Source organism: Triturus cristatus, chromosome 2_1, assembly GCF_964204655.1.
Source record: "Triturus cristatus chromosome 2_1, aTriCri1.1, whole genome shotgun sequence".
NCBI classification, from domain to species: Eukaryota; Metazoa; Chordata; class Amphibia; order Caudata; family Salamandridae; genus Triturus; species Triturus cristatus.
In genome coordinates this window covers 570,375,956-570,388,492 of record NC_140581.1, presented here as the reverse complement: position 1 = coordinate 570,388,492, position 12,537 = coordinate 570,375,956, and the positions used below count along the sequence as shown (strand labels likewise).

At 47.1% G+C, this 12,537-nt stretch overlaps 1 long non-coding RNA gene across 1 annotated transcript in view; it reads left to right on the top strand.

Annotated features, from left to right (window-relative positions):
- The first annotated feature begins 11,726 nt into the window (after nucleotides 1-11,726).
- LOC146865637 (uncharacterized) overlaps nucleotides 11,727-12,537 on the top strand; it is a 160,650-nt gene continuing 159,839 nt past the window's right edge. Inside the window, exon 1 of the long non-coding RNA XR_014976668.1 lies at nucleotides 11,727-12,341. This is a non-coding gene — a long non-coding RNA (uncharacterized LOC146865637). The remainder of the gene's footprint in view (nucleotides 12,342-12,537) is intronic.

Sequence of the window (12,537 nt, the reverse complement as noted above, 5' to 3'; positions counted from 1 at the left end):
TCCAACCTTTCTCGGTAGTCAGTACCCCCTTTGAACAGGTGGGAATTGACATTGTGGGGCCACTGGACCCCAAGACAGCCATGAGCAACAGGTTTATCCTGGTCTTGGTGGACCATGCTACCCGGTACCCGGAAGCCATCCCGCTCAGGACAATGACGGCCCCCGTGGTGGGACGTGCACTGATGGGGATTTTCTCCTGTGTGGGGTTCCCCAGAGAGGTGGTGTCAGACCGTGATACCAATTTCATATCCAGTTATATGAAGTCCCTGTGGAAGGAGTGTGGTGTTACCTACAAGTTCACCACTCCTTACCACGTAATGGGCTGGTTGAAAGATTCAACCGAACCCTTAAAGGCATGATCATGGGTCTTAAAGAACCAATGAGGTGTAAGTGGGACGTCCTCTTGCCATGCCTTCTGTTTGCTTACCGTGAGGTGCCACAAAAGTCCCTAGGGTTCAGTCCCTTTGAACTGTTGTATGGACACCTGGTAAGAGGACCTTTGGGTCTGGTCAAGGAAGGCTGGGAGCAATCTCCCAGGAAACCTCCCCAGGATGTATACAGTTACATGCTGGCCTTCAGGAACCAAGACTCTGCAAATCAGAGAGCTCGCTCAGGCGAATCTGGAAGCCAGCCAGTAAGAGATGAAGTGGTGGTACGATCAGAATGCCACTCTGATTGAGCTTCAACCTGGACATAAAGTTTGGGTTATGGCCCCTGTAGAGCCTTGTGTGCTCCAGGACAGGTGGGCAGGTCCATTTGAGATGGTGGAACGCAAGAGTGGTGTCACCTACCTAGTGAACTTGCGGTCTCCAAGGAACCCTGTGCGGGTCCTACATGTTAACCGCCTGAAGCCCCACTTAGAAAGGTCTGAAGTGGGTTTGCTCCTAGCAACGGATGATGGAATGGAGGCGGAGATAGAGCCTCTTCCTGACCTCCTGTCTGCAACAGAGCAAGATGGGTCAGTGGATGGTGTCAGCCTCTCTGCCACACTGACCCCTGATCAGCAGCAAGATTGTCGCCAACTGTTGGGACAATTCTCTGATTTGTTTTCCTTGGTTCCTGGTGTCACTGAGTGGTGCGTCCATGAGGTGGACACTGGGGACAGTCCTCCTGTGAAGCACAAGGCTTACAGAGTGACTGACAAGGTCAGGACTTACATCAAGGAGGAAGTCTCCAAGATGTTTGCCTTAGGGGTGATTGAGTCCTCTGACAGACCTTGGGCCAGCCCAGTGGTCTTGGTACCAAAGGCTGCCTCGCCTGGTGCCACACCTGAACTCAGGTTCTGTGTGGACTACCAAGGACTCAATTCAGTCACCAGGACTGACGCGCACCCCATCCCCAGAGCTGATGAGCTCATTGATCAGTTAGGGGCTGCCCGGTACCTCAGCACGTTTGATTTGACGTCTGGGTACTGGCAGATCGCCTTAACTGATGGGGCCAAAGAGAGATCAGCATTCTCCACACCAGATGGGCACTACCAATTCCGGGTTATGCCCTTTGGGATGAAGAATGCCCCTGCCACCTTTCAGAGGTTGGTCAACCAGGTGTTGGCTGGACTGGAAGATTTCAGTGCCGCCTACCTGGATGACATTGCAGTGTTCAGCGCCAGTTGGGAAGAACATCTGAGCCACCTCTGGGAAGTGTTGATGGCACTGCGCAAGGCAGGCCTTGCGATCAAAGCCAGATCGGGCAGGATTCCGTGGTGTACTTGGGGCACCAGGTAGGGAGCGGCCAGGTGGCACCCCTGCAACCCAAGATTGATGCCATCTTGGCATGGGAACCCCCAAAGACTCAGACACAGGTGAGAGCCTTTTTAGGACTCACGGGGTACTACAGGAGGTTTGCCAAGGGGTATGGGAACATTGTTGCACCCTTGACTGAGCTGACTTCCAGGAAGCAGCCCAAGAAAGTGAACTGGACTGACACCTGTCAGAAAGCTTTTGACGCCCTGAAGACTGCCATGTGCACAGCACCCGTGCTTCAGGCGGCCAACTTCTCAAAATAATTCATTGTTCAAATAGACGCTTCAGAGCATGGTGTGGGGGCTGTTCTATCACAGATTAATGAAGAAGGCCTAGACCAACCTGTAGCCTTCATCAGTAGGAGGTTACTTCCACGGGAACAGAGGTGGAGTTCAATTGAGCGTGAGGCGTTTGCTGTGGTCTGGGCACTGAAGAAGTTGAGACCATACCTGTTTGGGTCTCTCTTCCGGGTTGAGACAGACCACAGGCCCCTCAGATGGTTGATGCAGATGAGGGGTGAGAACCCAAAGTTGTTGAGGTGGTCCATTTCCCTACAGGGGATGGACTTTACGGTGGAACACCGCCCTGGTACAGAACACACCAATGCTGATGGTCTGTCCAGATATTTCTGCCTTAGTGAAGAGAACTCCAAGGGGAAGGGTAGTTCTCCCCACATTTCAGCTGGAAGGGACACGTGTTAGACCTGGTATCATTGGCGTGAGTCTCCCTTCCATTTTTTTTTATTGCCTCCTCTGTTTTTGATATGTTTTGCTGGTTTAGATGCTTTGGGCACTGTGCTACTGCTATTCAGTGCACCGTGCAAGTGCTCCCTATGTTAAATTGATGTATTGATTAGTGACTCCATGATTGGGTTATTTGATTTACCTGTCAGAACCTAGTAGAGTGCACCATGTGTGCCCAGGGCTTGTAAATCAAATGCTGCTGGTGGGCTTGCAGCACTGGTTGTGCCACCCACAGAAGCAGCTTGTAAAGTGTGTCTCAGGTCTGCCATTGCAGAGCCTATGTGCAGTCTGGTACTGCCATACTGACTTACCAAGTGCACCCACTTGCCAGTCCCTAAACCTTCCCATAACTTCATATCAGATACCCCTGTGGTAGGCCCAAGGGCAGGGTGCATTGTAAGTATAAGGTAGGACATGCCCTCGTGTGTGTTGCATGTCCTAATAGTGAATTACAGACATTTTCGCTATTCACTATTGCAAGGCTACCTGTTCCCCATAGGCCAGAATGGGCAGTTTGATTATTTCATCTTATAATCCTAACTGACTCAGAGAACATGGTAGAAATTCGAATTTAGACTGCCTGAACTCAGAAAGATAAAATACATCTTTTAGTAAAGTTGGTTTTAATATTCTGTGTTTGAAAATACCACTTTTAGAAAGTAGGTATTTTCTTGCTTAACCCCTTCCATGCTCATGACGGAACGGTTCCGTCATGAGCCACGGTTGAGCTGTGCTCATGACGGAACCGTTCCGTCATGGTCCCGCCCGCGCTCGAACCCTTCAGCACCGCGGCGGAATTCGCCCAGCGCTGAAGGGGTTAACTGTCCAAGCCTGCCTCTGCTAGGTTGTGTATTGTGTGTCTGGTTCTGTGAGTGACAGGGGCTGGGGATTCCAGGGGAGAGGGTGAGTCAGCACAGGGCTGAATAGGAAGATCTGCATGTAGATGGGTGGGAGGAGTTGCACCTGGGACCTGAATAGGGCTTTGCCTTTCCTCCACAATGCTGGCTCCACCTCCTGTGGTGTGTCTGATGTCTCTGCCCTGCACTCTGAAAGGAAAGAAGGAGTCAGGTAAACAAAGTGCTCCAGGACTGACCAGAACTGGTTTGGACTAGACAAAGGCCTCTCTGCCTTCAGAGAACAAAGAGAAAAGTAGTATAAATATGGGGACTGAAACCTATAAATATGGGGACCCAAACCCCAAGACTTTACATCACTTCTGGAACAACAATAAGAAACCTCTGCCAAGGAGAAGAACCAAAGGAAGCTGTAGGAGTTGGACTGACCCCCTGCCAGTGTGCTGTGTTGTTGGGTTGGCCTGCAGTGGTGTCTTCATTGCCAAAGAGAGGAGAAGGAACTTTTACAGAACTTTCATCATCTTGCAGAATATTTCCCCAAGGGCTTGAACTTGTGCTTGCCTCCTGCTGAAGTCTAAGGGACAACAGACTTCACCACCAGCTCCCCTCTTTATTTCCTTGTTGGGCCGGGCTGCAGCACAAGAATCTACGCATCACCTCCTCTCCGGTAAGGATCAAGACGCATCCCCTACTCGCGAAGCATCGTCTCCCCCGAAGCAAGGAACCGACGCATCTCCAACGCTGCGAGCCGTTTGTTTATTTTGCGTTACGCATCCAGGTACTTTTGTGAGAACTGTGTTGCATTTACCATCAACTTGAACTAAACTAATTCTACCATCTTTAAGTCCATTTTTAGTACAGTATTGTGGAATTTTGTCGTTTGTGGTCTTGTGTTAAGTCTATATAAAGAATACTTATTTTTATAAAACCTGTATAAAACCTGTATGGTGTTCATCTGTAGTGTTTTCACTGTATTACTGTATGTGTTCACAAATGCTTAACACACTGCCTCTGAGATAAGCCTGTCTGCTCATGCCAAGCTACCAAGGGGGTGAGCAGGGGTTATCCAGTAGTGACTGACTTAGAAGCAAGGGTCCCTATTTGGTCAAAGGTACCAAGATCTGCCAACTAGAGACCCCCAGTTCTAACAGGAGTGGTGCTTCCAACTACCACGCCCCTTCCACCCCCCGGGTTGGGTGGCCAAGCTGTTTGCCAGGGCCGGTTTCGGTTCTCAGTCCGGCGATGACCAAATGCCTTACACAGTCAGGGTTTTAGCAAGTGCTCAAATCTGATGATGTCAGGTACCAACTTTCGTTCCAGAACTATAAAGGGCGTCAGAGGGCAGTGGTATGGCAAGGGGGCCACAGACCCTAATGTAAGCAAGAAAAATAGGGCTTCAATTTCCTGGTTTGGTAGTATGATACCAGCTAGAATTGAGATCAGTGGGCCTCGCAGACCCCAAGGCCCCAGTGTCACTGCACCTGCTTCACTATCGACGGTTACTCTCTTGTCAAGAGCTGTGCGTGCTTTGTGGCTCAGCCTGAGCGCCAACATGGCATCTGTGGTAACATAAGACTGTTTGCATGCTAATCTTCGTGTTTATCTCTCTTTACTTTGTTGTAAACACTAAATCACACTGAAAGGCTTTTCTAGCACTGGCATCATTATGACGACGCCGATGATTTGCATACAGTCAACTGATAAAGAAAACCCAATTACAATAGATGCTAGAACTCAGCTATGACTAAAAACGTGCTGCTACCGAACACCCACGCTTTTTTCACTTACGGTAGTTAGGTAGTTAGTTTAGTTCACAGGCTGCAGGTGCCACGTTTAAACCTGGTACGGCAAAATCAGTGATTCATCATTACAAGTTAAAGAGGTTGTGTAGTGAGTAACAGCAGAACAGCTTGACTCGAGAGCTACAACATGGCAGCAAAAAGACCTATATAAAAACAAGATGTTTGTGGGGTTTTTTCTCATCTTTTCTGTTAGGCTCTAATGTAATGGCCGATATCCCTCACGGGCCCATGCGTGATTACATGACTAAAATCGCGGTCCCAGAGTTCATAATTTGGTAAGATTTGCTTTGAATTTGAACATATTCCCAGATGAAGCCAGCGAAAGCTATGGTTTAGATACTGCTGCTTGTCAGCCCTTGCCTCCACATCAACTTATTTTCGCAGTGTTTTAAACTCCATATATTTTAGCTGCCTGTTTTTTTCTGTATTTGAAGTATCCTTTATTAATATATTCAGCGTTAGGCCCTGCATTTTACATTTCATTTTATGAAAGTACAAATTTTGCAAGTGCGGAACCACCGAACGAACAGTAGTAGAATAATTAAATTCCAAGTCAAAAAATCCTTAAATGATTTCCTGTTAACAAAATATTGCGCAAACTAGCACAAAACAATATGTCTAGGTCAAGAAAAAATGTAGGTTTACTTCCACTATAACGCAAGAAACAATGCTGTGACCTGTCACCCCAAGAAATAAATAACACGGGTCAAAATTGTCAATACCTACTAATGGAAGATCATGGCTGCCAGTTATTGATCGGAGGAAAAGAAAACTTACAGCAAAAATATTGCTCTGAATTACAAACATGCGTTCTCTTGAGAATCGCCAGCTCGCTGTCTTTCTCCTTCTGAAGCGGGAAAGCAAAAACTGTGTCCAACCTGCTGCTTAATGCAAGTGAACGTGGTGTTTAATCAATACGGTTCTGCTTTTGTTCCGCCGTGTGCAAAGCCTCGACTCTACATGCAGCTGAGGTTAATGCCAAGGGTCAAGCGATTCCACACTCTCTGAGGGATCCACAGGGCTGCAGTAGTCTGGATGGATTGGACACTGATGTCTCAGTTGGTGTGATTTATTGGCACTCTTTTACCCTCCTTTATATTAAAGTACTGTCTTATGATAATACCTCGAAGAAGGCATTACTCACCCACATGCTAAATTGAGGCATTTTTTCTCCGAATGCTGATGCAATAGACTTTAAAAGTGATTTGTTTCTAACTCAAGTTACTCTTAAAAAAAATGATCTAGCTAATTAATTCATTTATGCGTTTTTCCACAGCGTGAACATGAGCCAAAGGTGTGCGAGAGCTTTACAGTTCGAAGTTAAGAATGAACAGGGAAATAAGCAAAGCAAATACCCAAGAAGAGCTATTAAAATTAATAATAATAATTACAAATAGAAAAAATATGTGGAAAAATAAAAGGGTAAAACATATATGGGTGTATTCACACACAGGAGTGAAATTGAATAAGAGGCTGGATTGTATGGGAATGAGAAGTGCGTTGCGAAGTGAACATTAGAAGAAAACAGTATTTGAAGCAACAATTACAGGTGTGTTACGGGAGCTGTCGGCCATAGTAAAGAAATGCTAAAATAAAGACTGGCAAAATGATGAAGAGGGCCTAGTACTGGGTTCTCCTAAATCGGTCCTGGAGGGCCGGATCCATGCAGCTTTTTAGCATATCCCCATTTAGGTAATCTTAAAAATCTGGCATGGATCCGGCCCTCCAGGACCGACTTTGGTGATCCCTGGTTTAGTAGATTGTGAGAAAATTGGATGAGAAGAGGAATAGGGGTTCAAATAAGCAACAAGAGAAACTGGTAAGAGCAAGAAGCAGGTATTTGCAAAGCAGAAATGAAAGGTACGATATATTGTAAGTGATTCAAATCAGTGGTGGTCCGTACGATAAGTATATTAACTTATAAAGTTGTGTCAAAAAAGTGAGTTCTTTATTTTCAAAGTCATCCGACAGAACTGAGTTCCGGCCAACGCGTTTCGTTCATTAACAATGAACTTCTTCAGGGTGATCCAAGTGTGGTGGAATGGCTGGGGAGAATTGTACTTTCTAAAGCCATGTCCTGTGATCGCGTGGTGTGATTCCGATCAGTTGTGGTCATCTGGAGTAGTAACAACCGAGCATCAGTACCGCCGGTTGTTCGTAGTTGTGGAAAAGTTAGGGCCTCCTTGATAGGGGCCAAAGTCAGTGAGATCTGTGTGGGCAGTAGACCTGGAGACACTCGATCCGGTCTGAGTCTGGCCAGGGTCGGCGTCTGTATATCACACATCCCTCGTCCAGCGCACAGTCTTCCCCCTCCTCTGAATTAATTAATGGCCTAACCATAATACCCATGTTACACATCGAATAGCTAAAGATATTACTCTCAGGACTGAAGCACTTCACCAAAAGGTGGTCCATTGGCAAAAAGGAGACGTCAGTCAAAGGCCATGGGATGCCCTGAGACCGGGACTACATGCAAAAAGGCAAAAGCTTAAACAAATGTGACAGGAAGAGCTGTGGACAACATTGAACCTTCTAGACTAGACGTATGTTGTTGTTCTGGTAATTCCTTGGTTTCAATGTGGGACCAGATGCTTGATAGGGGCAAGTATCTAATTCAAACCAGCATAGCCCCCTTAGTGGATAAAATAGCAAGCTTAAAATCTACACTTGCGAACCTCTCCAGCTCCCACCTTGACTGTAATACTGAAGCGGAGCTACTTTCCATTTAAAGTGCAACAGCCACTATCACTCCTGCTACGAAGGAGGGTTATAATGAGCCCCAGACATCATGCCCTGTGGGAGCGAGAAAGGCCACTCATATGCCTGCACGAGATGAAAGCTCCCAATCCACCCAGTCAACTGCTAAGAATCCACCTGTTATAAGCAGCATGGATATTCCCTTGAGTGAAAGAATCAGGCCATAAAGCTTGTGTAGCAAACACAACAAGATGATGGATGGGACGGGAAGACTCCAGAGGTTTCATCCTTCCCTAGTCATCTGGACCGCTCCAATGCTGCATTACTCCAATTTATGAAGGGCGTAAAGAATATCATTTTAGCACAGTGCGTTCATTGCGCACTGCCTATTTTCCTCATTGCCCTTTTCTTGGGTCATTTACAAGGCTTTGCTGTCTTATGACTAGGTTAGCGCTATAGAAATACCAGGTACATACATTCATTGAGCACTTTATTTGAGGGGTACTAAACCATGCTTTTACAGCAAACTGTGTCAGTCCCACGGACTGCTGCATGAAGCTCGAAGACTGTTATGGGGAGTCAACTTTAGTTGGGGGGTAATTAACGTCTGTCTCAACCGGTTTAGTATTATCCCATCCTGAAGTTTGTTGGCCAGTTGGCCTGCGTGGGTTACTTGCTGCTGTGTCGCAGGCTAGCGTTTTGTTTCCTGCCTCTCATGCTAACTGTAGCTATGGTAATATTCTGTCCTAGCTTTCCTGCAGTTGATGGCATGCCTACGACTGCCTTCCCAGTCAGGACAATCTGGCACATTGATTGCGTGGTTCAGTCCATGTCCTAGCATGCATGTGGTTACCAGTGTCCACACAGGCCCTGAAGTCTATCCTACTCGATAGACAAGCGAAACTGGTAGTAAGAATAGGGGAGCTTGTGGCAATAGGGCAGGAAGGACAGTGGTAGTTTTTGGCAGATGGAAGCTATGCACTATAAGCATGCGTCTTGAGGGGAGGCTAACACTGACAATGTTATCCATTGTGCCAGTGGGTGCAATATAACCTTGGTGGCAGCAGGTTGGACCCTACGGAATTGGTGTCCATTTCCGGTTGGATGCAGTCCCTGCAGCGGCAGGCAAAGGGTCGGTGGGGCAAGCAGTCACTGGAGAGGCAGGGGGTGTCCTATAAGCAGTAGTGCAAACTCGAGCTGGTTCCTCCATTAATTCTCAATTTCACAATAATTCTGTGTCAATGCAGATGGAGGGCAGGATATGGTGGTGCGGCAAATGGGAACATCATGGCTTTCTGTCAACATGGGACAAGAGGTGTTACAGTGGTGCTGATGTGGTGCCACTCGTTCGTGAGTGTTCAATGGTTGCTTATTGGGCATGTGTTTATGTTGCATTGCTGAAAGGGGACCGTATTTCAGCTGACTTACTGTGAGCCAAGGATTTCTGCCAGATCTTTGTGTAACTTTGGTGCACACCAGGGTGACAAGGGTTGATGGAAGGGTGGGTAATAGGCCACCCTTATGTACAGCAAGTTCAGCATGTTTGTCCTGCAAGTAGCTGTGAGGATCGGGCCCGCCAGGGCGGCTACCATGTGGCTTACCCTGGGCAAGGAGGGCTACGCTAGGTACATTGGAGGGAGGAGCTACAATCATGGCTATTCAAGGGGTGTGCACTCCCCCCGGGATTGTGGTAGTGCATCTTGGTAGCAACGATTTGGTGCACCTAGGCAGGAGGGAGTTATTTGAATTGCTTATCACATAAATGGGTTAGTTGGCTAAAAGGTCCAGTACTCAGTTATCGTTTGGTCCATATCTTCCTGAGGTTACAATGGGGAGAGAGGGAGTCGGTCAGGCACCTTAATCGCTCGGTCAAGCAGATTAATAAGAAGGTCGATAAGCTGTTTATATCGCCAAAATTGAATCCTATTCCATGGGTGCATCCAAGGGAGCGCCTTCTCATCCTGGACGGGGTTAACCTCTTTAAACTGGGTAATGAGATATTTCGTGAATGTCCTCGCGTGGCTGACGCATTGGACATGACCATCTTGAGGGAGGCAGATAGTAGGTGAACTACGCTGGCCTGTGGCAGGTGAGGTCATGACTGGTGGGGCATTTCGGGACCATAGAAGTCATCCTTTTACTTAAGATAGGTGCAACAGTGGTCTCCCAGGCTCTCCAGGGGGTGCTAGCAGCAAGTCGGCTAGAGGCTTGGGGGTTGTGGGAGTACTCGCTGCGAACAGGCCTTTACGGCCAGTCCCCGCACGGGCATGTGAGCGCCAGCTACTACAGACCATTGGAGGGAGGGATAATGAGAGTGTATCGGGGTGCCCAAGGTAGGTAACCTGGCGGGCAGATGGGCCTCCTGCAAAAGTTACTCTCAGGAGGTATTCCCAAGGAGTAATGAGGGTGCAGGGGGGTACCAGAGGAAGGTAACCTGGCAGGCAGATGCGCCTCCTCTGGGAAGGTATTCCCAGGGAGTGGGCCTCTCCCCTTAGGGAGGGGCCCTCACAGGTTGACTTGTCATCACCTCACTCGTAGGCTCAACGCTGGATACGCAGGGACAATGTTAGATATGGTTAGGAATGGCTATGTAATAGAGTCTATGTTAAGGTTAGCAATCAATCAAATAATTGTAAAGAATCATGCCTCTGCTGTATGGTGTTTATGCGTATAATTTTGTGCAATGATTGAAGTGCATTTGAATGTCTTTTGTGGTTTGTTATCATAATAAATTTGCCCGGGGGGTTTAAGACCCCTAACCCAAAAGTTCAATGTGATGTTTTGTGCTGTCTGTCGCAGTAGGGTATGCTGGAGGGCAGGTGGGGGGATCCGGGTCTCTCCATGGGTAGTTCAGGAGCTCGGCGGTACCTGGCCATATTATCTTTGTTTAAATCTGCAGTTTATGCTGCATCTTATGGATGATTGTGGCAAATGCGGAAAATCCATAATTATTCGGAAAACGTCACACACGCAACATCACATAATTCCAGCGGCAATGATTATTGTATGTATTGGCAATTTCTAACACGCTCATGCAGTCCAGGAACAACTGCTTCCAATCAATATAAACCAGCTAAAAAGTGCTACTGCGTCTCTTTTCGTTTTCATTTCTGATCTACGTGTCCCACCGAGACAACAACAAAAACAGCAACAACAGTTATATGGTCGACACCCCTGAAGTGATGAAGGGCGGCTGCCAGCAAATGACTGTTAAATCCCGATTGAAGGCTATAAAAACGAGTGTTTACTGTAAAGGAGGTGACCACACGTACATTTGTTTAAGAAACGGACGAGCATCATCCATCTTCTTTTTAGCCAGACTACTGCAAACAATTTCGAGCCATTTTGGTGAACTAGACATATTAGAATTAATTAAGGAAGCCCTTATTGATTCGCTGAACATGACTTAAAATCTTAGCAAACACTGCACAATCCGCACTGAGCCCCCAACAGTGGATGCATGTATCTAGACATCTTAATTTAACAACTGGGCTGACATTAAACAGCATTAATAGCCGGGCACTTAATAGATCAATTCCCACTGTTTGTGTAATGTGGAAATAAAAAAGGCTTATTAAAGGACAAGCTTTCCCTGGTTTGGGCTAATTAATTATAAACGGCTTCTGAGTGCTAATTTAGTGGGGAATGCGACACCGAGACGCGGGTACTGCGTGAACTTTGCCTCACTGCCATCTAATTCTGAACTGCGTGCAGCTGCGCCCTGCCTCTGGATGACGATAGAATTAAGTTACCGCACCAGACCATCAATTTAATAAGTGTTGGAGCAGGTGATTTGAATAAGGGCTGCATTAGTATTCCGCCAGTGCACCGCTAACAGCAGCTGACCTTTCAGACCAGGGAGAAGATCCTTTAACACATCTAGAAGGATTAGAAAACACTGTGATAAGCAGACACGGGTAAAGGGGGCAGCGCGGGCTTTTATGTAGCAGTTAACAATTGGCATCCCACACATCACCTCTCATACAATTGGCATCCCACACATCACCTCTCATACAGAGACAAGAAAATAGAATCCTGCACTATAAAAAGAGCAAGGAACTGCAGACAACCAATCGTTTCAGTAAGCTAGGTGTAGGAGCCTGGCCAGTGCTTCACGCAGACACGATCGATGCAGTACGGCAAGAGTGCAGTAGCAAAAACAGACCTTTGCGTACCTTGCGTCACAAACAGTACACCATTCTGGAAAAGCAGGTGTTATTATTATTACCTATTGCAAGCTGTCACAATATTTATGGAGAGGAAGAAGGTACTGCTTGAGTTGCACGGGAGTCCGAGCAGACCTTCCTGTGGACAACTCCAACAGGGCCTAGCACTGCTCCTCATTGGCTGCGAGGTGAATCTAAGCGGCACGTGACGCTGCGCGCTCTAGCAGCAGGCGTGCTTTACGCATCACTTCAGCCCAGCCTGACGAACTCCCGCTCCAGGACCACGGTGCAACTGAAAGTTGAATACGCATAGCCGAGGAACTGCTTAGAGTTGCAGGTATGTTAGTATTAAGTGTCCGTGGACTGTATTTCTGTTAGGGAAGTCTTTGTATCGTGAATGCTGAATGAATGAAGGGGCGAGTTTAGCTTCATAAGTCTCCAGTATCCGAACGCAACATATTTCTGAATGTGTTTTTTACCTGAGTGATAACAGCACATGGAGGGTTTCAAAAAACATATTTAGCTTACAAGCC